Below are 12,216 nucleotides of genomic sequence, written 5' to 3' on the forward strand. Positions count from 1 at the left end.
AAGGCATTTAAGGTTTAATCACCGCCTCAGCTGTTTTGCTATATCTGTGAGAGACAAAGGCCACATTGATGTATGAAACACTCTTGAGTCGAGTTCTGCACATTATCAATCTGGGTTCTCCTCACTGAAAGCCTGAAAGCGTCGTTCGGCGTTGCCATGTTCGTTTGGGTTTGTTTGGGTTTGTTTGGGCGGCCTGTGATTGGTCATCCCATAACTGAGCCCAGACACGGCAGCGGGAGAGGCTCAACATGGATTCTCGTGAGTTTGTGGACACACTAATGTTGCAGGAATTCATCTGCCCGCAAGGCAATAAGACGGAGACAGTGCTGCGTAATTCAAGTTAGTAGCAAAAGTTGTATGATTACATGCTGGAACTGCATAATATTAGGAACGATTTTGAATACATTGTTTTCGGATGCCTTCCTTCAACTCAGTCATATATAGAATGTAGAATAATAGAATACATTTTCACATTGTCCACACCTTAATCCAATCCAATCCATTTTATTTATATAGCACAATTTACACAACCAGAGGGTTCCAAAGTGCTTCACAGCAAGGTAAAAGCATAAATAAATAAATAGGATAAAAGTAATAAAATAAGATATAAAAACAAAATCAAATAGAAAATTAAATCAAACAAACACACTAAAATCAATGGAATAAAATAAATAAAATAAAATAAATAAAAGGTACTGCCCTCCCAACACATATAAAACATAAACACTACATGGTGTTAAAAGCCAGAGAAAACAGATGGGTTTTAAGAAGCGATTTAAAAAGAGGCAGTGAGGAGGCTTTTCTTATGAGGAGTGGCAGTTTGTTCCACAGTTTTGGAGCTGCCACTGCAAAGGCTCGTTCACCTCTGACCTTTAGCCCGTGGCACTGTAAGGAGTAGCTGGTCAGCTGACCTGAGGGAAAGGCTGGGAGTGTAGGGGTGTAGCAGCTCGGAGAGGTAAGGAGGGGCAAGACCATTTAAGGCTTTAAAAGTAAATAAAAGAGTTTTAAAATGAATCCTAAAATGGACGGGCAGCCAGTGGAGTGAAGCTAAAATAGGCAAAATGTGCTCATATTTTCTTGTTCCAGTTAAAAGACGGGCAGCAGCATTTTGGACCAGTTGGAGACGAGCAATGAGGACACACTAACCCCTTAGACTTGTCTTTTCCTGTCTTGTGCTTAACGATAGCAGTTTTCTCCCTTCATTGTCTTGTCCTTATGACTCACTATTCAACTTGTTTTTGACTAGAAGATAATTGGTCTGGAGTTTGTGAGTCAATATTATCACAAGGATCATTGAAGCCCATTCATCCAAAGAAAAAACAATGTGACCCCTAACACTAATGCCAGTATTCTTTGGGTTACACATAGTACACATTTTGCCAATATTTGACACTTAAACCTCATTTATATTGTCTCAGTCCTTTTATTTTGCATTTGCGTATACATTTTTCAACAACTTTAGTTTTAGAAAGACACAGAGGTGATTAACTAAATATTTCCAAATAGACAAAAGTAAGAATTCTTATGATTATTTCCAAAATGCTGGATAGAAGTATTAAATGTCTCATATGAAATGTTACAACTTGCGCTGTCACTTTCAAGAATGTTTAAACACCATTAAAGCAAATCAAGCACTTCTGACTCATGAAGTGTCAAACATTCCCAAACAGCCAGATGGATAGGCTCAATAAAACATTTTTTTTTTTGTTTCCACTGATGTCAATCAATCTTAACTCTGTTGGTTTAGGTTCAGTTCACTTACTTACTTGGCTTGGCTAATTTAAAGTGGGTGAGGGTCAGCCATTTCTTTCAAGTCTTCACGTTCTAAGTGTGTCATATCGAAACAAATAAGGGAACTCTTTTGGGCTTGAAGTCTGCCGTCGGTAAAGTCATTTTCAGCCAACCGTTATTTATGGCTAACAGCAGTCCCAGTCCAGAAAGTATGTAGGTTATATATTAATCTCAATGGAAGCTTTAACAACCCAATCAATCTCCAGAAAAGTGAGCCTCACAGAGATGCTCATTGCCAAGAAGCTCCAAATATTTATAGTGTGGCGCCTGCTCGCCTCAAACCACCACTCATTTTTGTCTGACCTGGCCTCAGTTTTCTGCTCCAACACGACCTAACTACAAAACTATTGTGTATATTATGTAATGACACTAAGTTGCATCGATGTCAAACTTGCATGTCATTATTTCATTTGTCATTGTTGCCAAATTTGTTGCTGCCTTATTTATTAAGTATTGTAAGTATTTTTTTCCTTTTGGCCACCATAGCACATCATCTACCCATATTAAAGATATGCACTTCACCCTGTGGAGACAGAAACAGGAAACAGCATTTAGAAGGCTTTATTAAATGGGTTATTTGGCACTCGGACCCCGCCAGAAGACATTGAGATGATGGCCGTGACAGGTTAGATGTATATTAGGAGATGTCGCCCCCGGGGCCTGAAGAATGGTGGTGATAAGAGATGACACCGAGGAAGATAGAGGGGACAATGTGAGGATGGAATGCTGAGGAGGAGATGGGGAGGTGGTGGGGCAAAAGGGTTTGAATGGGGCAGAATAGGTGCTGGTTGGGTGCAGAGGAGGAGTGCTGTGCATGAGGGAGGAGTAACTCGGGTGCGTTGAAGGAGAGAAGGTGAGCTCTGGTGAAGCCGTGGACATAGGTGGAGTTTGGTCTTCCAGGTTGAATTTACACTTAGCTCCATTTCAGCTGAGCACGACTTTATCTGATTCCCTTCTAACTGCTATTGTACCATATGGAGAGGTCTGAACTGGATGTCTAACAGTTAAGAACACTGTAGCGACTTCACTCTAAGCCAAATTATTCAATACAATTAAACAGATTCTTCAAAAAAGTTTTAATTCTTGCAAAAAAGTTCTTTTTTGTTGTTGTTTTTTTTCTTCACGTTTTTTTTTTTTTTTTTACAATGTCAAGTTTAATAGAAATGGTCACACACCGTTTAGCTTGAGGTTTACGCTCACCTAGACCCACTCTTAAGTCGATTAATACAGGTTATGGTCTAATTGGATTTCAAAGGTTAGTTACAAGTTAGTACAAGTTAGTAATTCTGGAACTGAAATAAGTCGCATGGTCAAAGAGCAGCTAGAGCGCCTGGAGCACCTGATCTGAAGTGTGGTTAACATTGATTTCTCTGACTTCATTGACATAAGTGAAAATGAAAGCTCAAACTTGCATACCATACCAACTTGCCATCGCCCAATCTCATCAGATCTCAGAAGCTCAGGGACGGGCCTGGTAAATTGGATGGGAGACTGCTGGAATGCCACATGCCACAGGGCGGCGGTAGTGCACACTGTCGTCGTTTCCTTGGCAAGACACTTCACCCACCTTGCTTCCACTTTCCGTGTATGGATAGACAATGGATAGAAATCACAGCATGTGTATCATATCATTATAGTATGATGTTCGACTTACTAACTAATGGGCATGCGGAAATTCTCCCTATTTATTATTAATGACCCCTGGAAGGTTCCATATAAACTAAAAAGCATTGTTTATATTATCGTTTATTGAGTCCCAAAATGTGCTGTGGCATGCAGTTCTTGTCCTGCATGTACAGGGGCCCCTCTGCTCTAGTTATAGTAGAATGTGTTTGAGCCTGTGCATCACATTTACCTACAGTGTCATCCTGGGTGTCACTGTGACCAGAAGCTTTGCATGGATCCTCATAAATCATCCTTTTAACAGCTTCAGGGATCAGGTTCACCTCTATCTAGACTTGACCCACTTCTCAACAAAGTCCACGAAGTTGCTGGTGATTCCCTCGTGGGAGAAGATAAATGTGGATCTCAGCTGTGTACTCATTGTGTAGCGTTTCATCCCCTGTACACATAATCCTCTCCTATAGTGGAATTGTCTGATGCACAACCCAGTTTGTCTGCATCTTATAGTCTTACAGAGGCCCTAATAACTCTTTAGACACTCCCTAAGGAAATCTTGGGCTTTCATTCTTTCATTGTTGTCATGCTCAGAATCAGTTTGCTTCCTCTGCTGCAGTAGACTTTACACAGACTTCTTTCTGGTCTGCAGTGGCCGACCTTATATATGAACAAGATCACAGGTTCCTGTACCTCATAATCTTTGCTTTCTCCTCTGCAGTTACTTCCAGCTGCCAACGGTTTCCTATATGTCTCCCACCTTTTCATTGTGCTTGATTTTGTCACTGTAGTTCCATGCAGGCTGAAGAGAAAACACTTTTTGTGGTGATAACTTTGTATTAACACAAATATAGGTGTTCTAAATGTTTTATTCTATACACAACAGTTATGTATTTGAGTTCAAGCATTTCCAGCTACGCATTTAGGTTCTTAAACTTGAGCTAATATCTGGTTTCTAATTAGATCAAGAGAAAACTCGTCTTCTCATTTAAATTTTTTCTATCTTTCTATTTGTATTTTCTTCCAAACAAATGCCTAACAAACAAATGACTGGCAACACATGAATACAAATAGCTCAGAAAAGACTTGTTTTGCCGATCGCGAAGTAGGCAAGTAAAATATTAACTTAATTTATTCAATTTCTGTACAAAAGACCATTTCTGTCCAGGACTGCAAAATCTAGAGAAATTCTTATTCACTTGCCCCTTTCAGTTTTGCCCTGATGTAAGCAGAGTTGGAATAGGTACTTTTTCACTTTCCTCCTCCTTTTGATTCAACAGTGAAGAGCTGTATTCTCAGGCTAACCATGGGGGGCCTCCTTTTTTCAAACAACTTTGACTTTTATGGTATTTTTGATTGGCCAAAACTTCTTGCCAACTTGTTCCCTGCTAGTTTTAAGCTGTTTGCCATGTTGCTGCTTCCAAATACTTTTCAAAATGTATTTCTGCTTCTTCATCTGCTTAAAGATGCCGTCCCATTACTGGCCCAGACTGAAACTCGTCACCCTATCTCTCAATTACATGTTGAGTCCCACATTGCACATTGGTAGCTCTGCTCAGCCTTAACCCTTTCTATTCACAGTATAAGCCATCCTCCCTCCCGACCCTCCCCAGTGACTATCTCGCCTCACCTGCCATCCCAGAAGATTTATCTGTTGAAGGAGGCTCTCCAAGCAGCACACTTTTCCTTTGTGCCGTTTTCCCTGGAGTTCAAGAGCCTATTCTATCGGCAGAGCCCAGCTTTTGAAATGTTGGATTCAGAGGATTTTCTAACACAAAACACTTTGGGGGAGGAAAACTAACATTTCTGATTGGATTTTAGTTTGGCTGGGTCTGAAACAAGGAAATTAAGTTTTGAAAAATAAAATACTGGCCCATATCTTTTTAATGGCCGATGTCAATAGTTCAGAATCCAGAGAAGCTTTGCCGATACTTTTTGCATGATATGTAAGGCTGAATTTGCCCAAATGATTTCATTCGAATTTACAACCGCAGTTTTGTTCAAATAAAGCTTTATGTGTCTTCTTTAGGCAGAAGGTCAGCCAAAACTAAATATTGGCCTGTGCTGGAGATTTTAATAAAAATGTTAATAATTGATTAAGATTAATATCTTAGAAAAAAAAAACAAATATTAAAGAGATTAAGCACGATGGAAGCTAACCAGTTATGTCTATAACACAGATGTTTGTGGAGCAAAAATCACATATAAAACTTAACATTTGTGGAGGTTGACAGCTTAAATATAATTCATTTTAGGTCTTGTACTCATTACGCGCCATGTAGGTGATCAGCTTTCAGACTTTTTTTTTCGGAATCACTATGTGTAAAATGAATGGAAAATTTACTTCTGGAACCCAGTGGTCCACGGCTCATTACAAAAAAAAGTCAAAACATTGGATCAATATATACAGTAGTTAAATTGCAAAAACACATTTTTCTGTTTTGAAGAATGATCAACATTTTCTACAGCTATTAATCAAAATAATGATAATAATTGGATTAGATTGCAGTAAAATACATTTGGCTTTTGAAGACATTACCAATCTATCTAATATCAGCATGTTTATTAATATTACCATGTGTAAATGTATAGGAGGGATACTAAGGAATTAATGTGAAAAACATCAGCCAAAGGAGTATATTTGCTGTAGCAATATAAAAAGAAAGGACAACTTTGTTTACAGTACATCCGGAATGTATTCACAGCCTTATTCCAAAAAGGATTAAATTAAATCTTTGCCTCAAACCTTTACAAACAATTCCCAATAATGAATACTTACCTTTGCAAATGTATTAAAAGTTTCCACAGTGTTTACATTCAAAATTGAGCTCAGGTCCCTTGTTTTTCCACTGATCCTTCTTGAGATGCTTCTACAACTTGAGTGGAGTCCACTTGTGGTAAATTTAGTAGATTGGACATGATTTGAAAAGCACAGACCTGTTTATATAAAGGTCCCACAGTTAACAGTGATGTCAGAGCACAAAGCAAGTCATGAAGTCCAAGGAACTGTCTGTAGACCTCAGACAGGATTGTCTCAAGATGGAGATCTGGGGAAGGGTTAAGAAAAATGTCTGCAGCACTGAAGGTTCCTCTGAGCACAGTGGCCTCCATCATCCGTGAATAGAAAAAGCACACAATCAGGATAACACAGGAGTGGCTACAGGACAACTCTGTGAATGTCCTTGAAAGGCCCTGCTAGAGCCCAGACTTGAATCTAATTGAACATCCCTGGGGAGATCTGAAACTGGCTGTAAACCAACACTCATCAACCAAACTTATTGGTGTTGGGAGGGTCTACAAAGAAGAATGGAAGAAACTGCCCAAAAATAGGTGCAGCAGCTTGTAGCATTATACTCAAAGAGACTTGAGGCTGTAATTAGGCACTTCAACAAAGTACTGAGCAAAAGCTGTGAATACTTATGTAGAAATGCTTATTCAATTATTTTTAGTTTTAAATACATTTGCAAATCATTCTTTCACATTGTCATTACAGGATGTTGTTTGTAGAAGTTTGAGGCAAATAATGAATTTAATGTTAAACTTAACAAAATGGGGGGAAAGTACATATGCGGATGCACTGTGTATGCATTTTCCTCCATAACTACTTATGCTATCAAACAATATTTATTTTTTGATTCCACTTGCAAACTGTTCACCGCCTTCTTTTCTTTCTCTCACTCCTGAGGACCTGTGGACCCAGATGCCCCTCCCCTGGTGAAGTGGTCCCTGCCCTGTGTGGACGGTCCCTCATCTGCCTGAAGAGTGGCTCCAGTTCGCCTCAGTCGGTCCCTCTTCTGCCTGAAGAGTGGGTCCAGCTCGACTCAGACAGTCCCTCATCTGAAGAGTGGCTCCAGTTCGCCTCATCTGCCTGAAGAGTGGGTCCAGCTCGCCTCCGACGGTCCCTCTTCTGCCTGAAGAGTGGGTCCAGCTCGACTCAGACGGTCCCTCATCTGCCTGAAGAGTGGGTCCAGCTCGACTCAGACGGTCCCTCTTCTGCCTGAAGAGTGGGTCCAGCTCGCCTCCGACGGTCCCTCATCTGCCTGAAGAGTGGGTCCAGCTCGCCTCCGACGGTCCCTCATCTGCCTGAAGAGTGGGTCCAGCTCGACTCAGACGGTCCCTCTTCTGCCTGAAGAGTGGGTCCAGCTCCAGTCTCCTTCTGTCCGTCTGTGAGAGTCGGATCTCTCCTTCACTGGAACTCCTCCAGGTTTCTACGCTTTTTTCCCAAAGAGGTTTTTTTGTAGTTTTTCCTGGCCGAGAAGGAGAGTCTAAGGACAGAGGACCCTGGGACATCGTCCCTCGCCACCACAGACATTGTCTGACTTCATCGCCACCACAGACATTGTTGATTCATTTCTCCCTGTGGCCCTCAGAGGCAACTGTTGTTGTGATTTTGGGCCTTACAAAAATAAATTGATTTGATTTGATTTGATAACCATCGAGTTTCTTTGCACATGAAAAAAGTTGCTTCTGATATCATAGAGAAGGAGACACCATGGTCCAGACAGATGTGCCATGGCTGACCTATTTACTGCTCTTTGAATCAAGTCATTGTTAAAGCTTATGTTCCATAAAATTTGGTTTCACATTTTACTCATTCAATACATTTAATTTAAGTCCCAAAATAACAATAAAACCCTGTTTAATGTTTGCAGTGTATGCCCCATGTTATGTACTTGCCCTTTTTTTCAAGACTGATGGGTCTAATCATGTTGCACCCTCTCGAGGGGTGGCACCACCCCCGACACTACACTATACTATACTCCAAGGCTTTGCAGTCAGTGCATCTTAAAACCACTGAGTGAAATGGTGCATTGCAAATGAAGAAAATATTGGCAGTGCTCTGGAGAAAGGCTGGGTGCAGCACCCGCGACACTGTACTGTACTGTCACAGCTTTCCAGTCCTTGTTAGGGTGGCCTAGTTTCATTGTAGCAGCTACCCACCTCCTCACAAATGTTTTCTGCCCCCAAGGATTACCAGACTGTCTTGTCTTTAACCAAGCCACAGTTTCATACGGGAGCTTATACTTGTCCCAACATTCTCCCTGGGGGAGACTTGCCTCAGTGGACTACACATCACTACAATGGCCACGCGCTGTTTACATAGACGGGTGTGTTCTTGGGTAAATCCCGACCTCGTAGCCAAGAGGGTCCTAGACATCTCTATCTGAATAGAAGAAACTCACATGTGGCTCACAATGGTTAATAAGTAACTGTACACCTTGAACTGTACTTAAAGCTTGGGTACCTAACTTATCACACAACTATATACACAAAAGTTAATTGTGTAGTGTCCCCCAACGAATATATTGTAAGTGCGCTGTCTGCATCTAATAAAACATGTATCTTATTTCTTGTCGAACAGGAAGTGAGAACTGAAATCAGCATGAATGGCATGAGCTGAAATATTAATGCATGCAGATATTGCAGATGTGACAAAGGGTTTGTAAGAGTGGGTTGCAGCTATGGATTATTTTAGTAATCAAGAAATCTAACAATTGATTTTCTTCAATACGTTAATACTTTTTTACATTCCACAAACCACTTTTAAAAGCATATATACATGTTTTTAAATAAACATTACAGTTCATAGTAATAGATGACAGAGGAGTTTCTGCTTAAAACACATTTCATTTTAATCTAATGTATGTAAAACAGCTACATTTCACTTGACCAGTCCAAATTGTTCTGAGGACTAATTCACTTGTCACCCGCCTGTGTATGTAAACAGTTACAGTAGTTATGAATTCATTTGCGTTTTATGTCACTTAACTTAAAATAAGAAACTTGTTTGTAAAACCTTATGTTGAGAGAAGCCAGTGATGTCTTGTGTCTTGTGTTTTGAGCTGTAACTCATTTTGCAGCATTAGCTCCGTGTGCCGTTCACTTTAGCCTCTGTGTCTTCGCCCCGTCTTCGCAGATTTTCAGTTTTATAATCATTACCTAGTTGTGAATTTAAAATACGCCGCTGCAGGTCTACACGGAAGCTCCGAGTGAAACTAAAGCGTTCCGTGCGCCATAGATCCATTTGAATAAATATGTAAATTAAATTAATCATCGAGGCAATCAAAAAAGAATCTAAGCTTTTTGTAATCAACATACTCGATTAATCGTTTAGCCCTAGTGCGTTAAGAGTTACACTCAGTTAAATGCATATTTCCTCCTTTCGCTGTGTGAAAATCAAGGAGGCCAGCTTTAATCAAGCCTTTCGCATTACACTTTCATATCAAAATGAATGCGATGGTCTGATGTGGATTTTTGAGCCGATGCAATATCTGATATTTGTCTTGCTGTTGTGGCAAATAACAGTTATTTGCAGATGAAGATATTATTCAATCCAAGGACCACTAATTCATGTTAAGTTATATTCAAGTTCGCAAATAACGTTTTGTTTTTGTAAAAATAAAATAGTTTAATCTGGGATATAATATCATTAGTTGCAGGATTTGGTAAACACACACTCGAATTGCGCTTCTATTTCAATATTCACTCCTTGTCTGTGTGGCGTACCAGATGGTTAGCTGCTCGCTATACACATGTATCAGATCATTATTTCATAAACCAATACAAGGGCATGTTACATACCCAACATATGCAGGGCAATGTTGATTGAGTTCATTAGTTGTAATTATTGCACTTTCCCAATAAAGGTCCTTTGGCTAGAACATAAGCTACATAACCATAAACCAGGCAATGGCACAGGCTGGCGGGGCACAGGGCACACAGACAGGCAGCAATGGGCCAACGGCTCAACCCTGAAGCCTGAATAATCACGAAGGCTCGCAGCATCGTAGCCGGCTGCAACACTTCCAGGCGCCAAAAAGATATTGCACCCTCCAAAGCACGAGACAACAAACGCCATGAAGCGGTGCGTCACGGGGCTTTGCCACACTGCGGCACTACGACAATACAGGCCTTAACTCAGTGGTTACGCAGTGTTAAACTGGAAAACAAAGGTTTTGAATAGCTACCTGACGCAGCAGAGGACAGGGTGTGCACACCAGACCGGAAGCAAGCGAAGAAGACGATGAGAGAGGCTTTTATATTTCTAAAGCGCCACCTACTGGTCTAAAATTAGTGGCAAAAACCCATATTGCCACAATTGTATAAAAAGACAAATTTGATGCAAGAAGACAAACTGGACAATACTTCACATAGTCACACACAGACAAGTCACATATATTTTCAATATTGGACTAAAGGAGAATTCCACCAAAATAGAAGCTAACCAAAATGATAATGCCAATGCAGTGAAACGTACACATGGAGAATAAGGAACTCCCATAAGGCATCTGTAGTACCAGATGTGGACTCAAATCCGTCCTTAAAAGTAAAAAAAATGCTGTACTATTAACAGTACATGCAATGAAAACACTAACAGGGAAGAACACTTTTTGAGTTGAGGTTTTATACTATTATGGTTACTTTGTTCCATCCGTTTCCTGCTTTAATGTGCCTGTGTTATTTTAAATTCACAACTGGGTAACGTAGTTTTGTTGTGTGAAAGCGCACGGAGGACCACGAAGGAAACAAGGCAGAGAAAGGTGATTCAATCTCAGCTTGTTTGTCTCCATCCCACCACCCAGTCCCAGAAATGTACCTCCTGAACAAGATGAGTTTAAATAAGATAAGATAAGAAATAATCCACAACAAATATTGTAGTTCTACACGTGAAACACCGTCCATCGTTCCAGAACAATTGCAGCCCTTCATCTGCTGATTTGATTCATGCTATTCAGGGCAAATAACAAATAACAATGATTCAAAAAAAACAAAAAAAACAAGTTGTATGGGGTAAATACAATAATGCACTCTAAAATAACAAATCAATCTTGATGCAGTGCCTTTGTATTATTAATGCAATCCAGTACCATAAAGTATGAACATCCCTGGGCCAAAACATCATCAATTACGTCCCTTGACAAAGCGACTTTGTTTTATTTTAAGCACTGTCCTAAAAGCAGTTGAGGTCAATTTCAATATCACACGACCATCTGTTTTAAAGAGTCCTTGTCCACTTGTTCTTCCCCATTTTATGTTTTTGCTTTAGGAAACAAGCTCCACACCTTTGGTCCCACTGACCTGTCCGTGTCACCCAAGGTTTACGGTCCTCTCCGGACATGATGCTAATTATACAGCGCTCTTCTGTTTGGTCGTCCAGTTCTTCTCACACCTTGCATGTATTTTCTTCTCCAAGAATGAATTGTATTTCTTTGCAGTTATTCCCAATTTCCCCACACAATTTTCCTCAAAATAAAATACATAAGGGAGGACATTTTTCTATTAAAAGTTTCTATTGAAAACATTACATACAGTATTTATGGAGACGATGGAGATTAGCAGGTGCCGTATCTCACTCCAGAAAAGTCATGCAATGCATCTTTTGGTAATCTACTGATCAGTACCAGCAATGAAAATATGAGAATGAACACATAGTTTTTGTTAAGAATCTTAAGTGTCTCAAGTTTAGTTAAAAAGGTAAATCGGTGATATCATTTTGATACACAAACTAAACTATGTTTGAATATTTCAGGTATGTCTTTTTTGTTTTCTACATGTTGATACATAATGACTTAATAATACAAGCAACTTTAATTGAAGCGTACATTTTTGACACAATCATTACAATTCACTTGATTAACCAAATTGTATCATGTTTTACACAACGTCCTTATTATTTTTATGGAACTCTTCATTTAAAAGCAATTTGATGTAATTATTTCTAAAAAATAGAAATCATCAAGCATCGTTTTTCTCCACATGCTTTACCAGTGTAGTTGTGCTGTGTGTGAGCCGTCAGAGCCCTTTGAT

Source organism: Eucyclogobius newberryi, unplaced genomic scaffold (genome assembly GCF_026437365.1).
Source record: "Eucyclogobius newberryi isolate DKJ021-1_F unplaced genomic scaffold, fEucNew1.0.hap1 SCAF_322, whole genome shotgun sequence".
Classification (NCBI taxonomy): domain Eukaryota; kingdom Metazoa; phylum Chordata; class Actinopteri; order Gobiiformes; family Gobiidae; genus Eucyclogobius; species Eucyclogobius newberryi.